This window comes from Falco punctatus (assembly GCF_963210335.1).
Source record: "Falco punctatus genome assembly, chromosome: 4".
NCBI lineage: Eukaryota > Metazoa > Chordata > Aves > Falconiformes > Falconidae > Falco > Falco punctatus.
Window position 1 is genome coordinate 7,902,649 of NC_137583.1, and position 4,459 is coordinate 7,907,107.

The 4,459-nt window shown below is 65.9% G+C and overlaps 1 protein-coding gene across 1 annotated transcript in view; it reads right to left on the minus strand.

The window, feature by feature from the left end:
• PARP3 (poly(ADP-ribose) polymerase family member 3) overlaps positions 1 to 4,459 on the minus strand; it is a 112,426-nt gene that overhangs the window by 50,177 nt on the left and 57,790 nt on the right. The window lies entirely within an intron of this gene.

A 4,459-nucleotide genomic window follows, 5' to 3' on the forward strand; every position in this document is an offset into this window, starting at 1 on the left:
GCGGTTCCTGAGCTGGGAGCTGCTCAGGGTTACATACGAAGCTGGTATCTGAGAGCTGTGGCGTGTGGGCAGCTTGTGGGGACTGAGGGAGATGGAGGCTGTTCTTGTGGTGTTGCCAGGCTGAGCTGGGCTGGAAGCATGAGGCTGCAGCACTGCTGCCTCCACGCATCGAGCTGTGCCGTTCTCAGCAGCGAGGAGTGGAACCCCATGGCTGCTGCTCCCACCTGCCTCCTTTCCTGGCCCCTGTCTGCAGGGGAGACCTGCAGCTGGAGCTCTCCCGGGCGCTGGGGCACCCCCCAGCATCACTTCTCCCAGTGGGGTGGGAAAAGCAGTGTGCTGGGGTGGGTCAGGGGAGGCCTAGCCCCTCACCCCGCAGCCGTCTGCGTCCCCTCCAGGCCTTGCATATCCCTGCCCTGCACCACAGGTCCTCTCTTCTCACACCCCGCATCCCCCCACCCTGCACATCCCCAGCCCCTGCATCCCTCTGCCTGCATCCACCCGCCCTGCATCCCCCAGACCCTATATCACCCCCACCCTACATTGCCTCTACCCTGCGCCGCCTAGACCCTGCATCCCGCTGCCCTGCCCAGCCTCTGAGCCCTGTGCCCCCGTTCCCAGCCCCCAGCCGCAGCTTCCCCGGCACTGCCCCCCGCAGAGCCCTGCGGGGTGGGCAGGGGGCCCGGCAGCCGCCTGCAGCCCTGCCTCGGTCCGCCCGCTCCTGTCCTGGAGGGTGCCGGCTGCGGGCACTCTGCGGACCTGGAGGGGCCACCCCTGCTGCCCGGCCGGGCTGGGGGGCACTGGCAGCGCCGGGGGTCGCTGCTGTTCGTCGGACCTCGGGGCGCGGCCAGGGGCAGCTAGTGCCGCCCCGGAGGCTGCGGGACGAGGAGCGGGACAGCAGAGGGTTAAGCAGCGCCTGGCAGGCGGGAAGGGGACGGAGAGGAGGGGGGAGAGATGGAGGAGTTTGTTTAATAGCTGGAGACAAGCTATGCAGCTGTGCAGGTCGAACGGGCCCTGCACGCCCCGACCCCTGCTGCCCTGCTCCCCGGCCTTGCCCGGGCACGGCCCCCGGGCTGCCCCGGGGCGGGCAGGCTGGCACTGGGCTGGCACTGGGCTGGCACTGGGGAGCGGCAGGAGGGTTATAAAAAGCAGGAATGCTTCCCTCAGCAGCAGGACAGCAAAGGCAATGCCTGCCAGCCCGGGGAAGGCAGCGCTGCCCACCCAGCTGGCAGCAGGGAGCTGGCACGGAGGGGTCCCAGTGCCCAAGCCCCCAGCCCAGGGTGATGGGGCTGCTTTGGCACCAGGGATGCTTGGCACCAGGGCATGCCCCAAAGGGCTGAGCAAGTCATCGGGTCCCTGCAGGCTACCTGGGGTGGGTGGCAGTGAGCTGGTCCCCAGGATGAGACAGAGGGGCCACCAAACCTAGTGCAGGCTTTGCCCCACCACTTGGATGGCAGCATTGCCCAGCTCCCTCCTGGCACCATCCTTCATCCCAGGGACACCCACCCACTGCCTCCTCCACCCCGGGGACACCCACTCTGGTGCCCACCAGCATCCACTGCCTAGGGTGGGTGAGACAGGGACCCCTGGCCCCAAGGAGGAGGTGTGAGACAGCAGGCAGGCAGGGGACAGATGGCTGGAGTGGGAAGCTGGCATGGGCTGTGCTGAGGCATCCGGGCGCAGCCTGGGGTCTCTGGCACCACCGTGCAGCAGGGCCATGGAGAGGGGGGGCCAGGGAGGGAAGCGGGGCAGTGGGGACAGGAATGGGGATGGGGATAGGAATTGGGACAGGAAAAGGGATAGGAATGGGGACACAGATAGGGATGAGAACAGGAATAGGGACAGGAATGGGGAAAAGGATAAGGATAAAAATAGGGGTGAGGATGCAGATAGCTATAGAGATGGGGATGGAAACAGGAACAGGGATGGAGTCAGGGACAGGGGTGGCAACTGAGACAGGAACAGGGATGAAGACAGGGATAGGGTGCTGGGTGGTAGCAAGTGCCCACCCCATGCCTGCAGGCAGGGGCTGAGACAGGCAGGGCAGCTGCCCTCAGCAGTGGCATGAATGTGGCCACGTAGGTGCTTCCCATCCCTGGTGCTGGGGGCAGAGCTTGCGGCACAGGGAAGGATCCGAGGGTCAATGCATGAACAGGGGATGCAGTGACCCACCCCTCAGAGAGGCTTAGAAGCATAAAGAGGCTGAGGGCCAATTAACCTCACTGGTTAATTAGGACAGGAAGCCACAGGCTTAAACTGCAGCAGGGGAGAGGGAAGTTATGGGGAAGGCTGATTTATAACGATGGGAACTTGGGAGACTCCAGCCGTTAATGGCTCAGTTCTGGGTTAATGATACACCGGGTGGGGCCAGGACCCTTTCTGTGCCAGCGAGACAGGGTTCATGGGGACAAGGAGAGGATAGTGGGCACCCAGGTGCATAGCCCTGGCTCCTTTGCAAGTCTCCAGGACGCCCACACCCATTCTGGGGGACAGGTGGCCTGGGGCAGGGCTGGGCACCCCCTCTTCTGACCAGTTTTACCCCACTGCAGCTCAAGGGAGAACCTGCAGGGCTCCCCAGCACTAGGCAGGTAGTGGGGGAGTGGGGTGTGACTGAGACCAGCCTACGGCTGCGGCTGTCCCAGTTTAATGCACTGCCAAATGTGTGTCATCACCCACAGAACAGCAACCAGGGGCCAGGAGGCTGGGCTGGAGCCCAGTGGCCCTGGGATGCCGTGAGCCAGGGGAGGCCAGGTGACCTGCCATCACTGCAAGCCCAGCATGCCAAAGCGCCGGCGCAGGGGAGAGGGTGCCCCAAAGCATCGCCCAGCTCACCAGCTGCAAGAAGAGAAAGTGAGACGAGAAATTCAGGACAGCCTTTGTGTTTGGACCAGACCACAAGCGACTGGGGCTCTGAAGGGAAAATAAAACCTCTCCTTAGAAATTCTTTTATCCCAGGAAGCTCCGGCGTATCGTGTTTCGGGCCATTTATTTGTGCTGCTGACTGAGGCCATTGCGGCTGCCCTCTCCCGCACACAGAGTGGCTGGTGATGAGAAGCCGGTGACAAACTCCTCGTTTTTCAGAGACAGCCAGAGGAGAGGCGTGAGGGCAAAGGATGGAGCCTGCTTATTTCCGAGGAGCCATCCCTGGAAAGGAGGCGGTGGCAGTGGGGCAGTCACAGCAGGGCTGGGAGCAGACACCCCTTCTGCCTCCTCCTTGAGCCCCAGTGGGTGCCAGGGTGACAAGGTGGCCCTGCCTGGCTGGAGACCCTGCCCTGCTGTGTCCCCTCCCTGTGGTATGACTGGGGGAATCAAGGGCCACAGGGACAGAGCAGGGGGCTGTGCTCAGGGGAGGAATTGCCCCAGCAGCACCTGCTTGCAGGTATCTACTGCTCTCCATCCCGTGGCCCCTGTGCCAGGAAGGCCCTGGCTCCCCCCAGCCTGGCTTCAAGGCACCGGCACCACCCTGGGGAGGGGGAATGGCCCAGGCCCACTCACCCACCCACCCGATGGGTGTAAGATCAGGGCACCTTCCCTTCCAGCACCCCCTTCCGTGCTTTCTCAGCACCCTTAAGACCTCATTACTCCACGAGTAGGGAGCAGGGTAGCAGAGGGAAAGGTGGCAAACCTGTGGATGGGACCGCTGATGCCAAGGGGGAAGGTCTTGCCAAGGTGGGGGGCACGGGGCCAAGCTCGGCGGTGCTTGCAGGGGCCGTACCCATAGCAGGGGGAGGCAGCTCCTGCCTTTGCAGGCGGCACCACAGACACCCCCAGCCCGGCGGGAGCAGAGCGGGGCACCTAGGGCACATGCCTGGCATCTGAAGGGCTCCGAGGCACCCAGCTCGGGGCAGGAGGGAGCAGGGCAGGACGCCGGGGCTCAGCTGCACGGCACCTGCCCGCCGTGCCTTGGGGGAAGCTGCTGCGGCGTGTGGGGAGCCGGGGCCGGGGGGGGAGGGGGCCGGCACATCCCGGAGCGGAGGGATGCCGGGGCCAGTGCTGGGCAGGGAGCGCCCGGGGGCTGGCAGGTCCCCGGGGCAGGGGGACTCCAGGGGACTGGAGAGGGGCAGGCATCACCTGTCTCCCCGCGGCTGAGGACCGGGGGCCACCGGGGCGGGGGCGACAGCAGCAACGAGGTGGGGCCGGGGGAAGGTGCCCCTCTTCCTGCCCGAGGGGCTGCCGTGTGTGGGAGGCGGTTTCTCGCCGGAGCCGGAGCCCTCACAAAGCCGCCGGCTCGCCCGGGCTCGGCTCCCCGCTGCCTCCCGCTGCCTCCCGCTGCCCGCCTCGGCAGACAAAGGAGGGACGGCACTTATGTAGGCGCTTCCTTCCCGGGGCCGGCGGGAGGGTGGTGAGCGCCGGAGGCCAACCTTGCTGCCCGCGGCCTCACACGGCGCGGGGCTCCGCCGGCACGGAGCAACAAAAGGCCGGAGCCGGAGGTGAGCGGCGGGGGCGGCGGGGCTCGAACCCG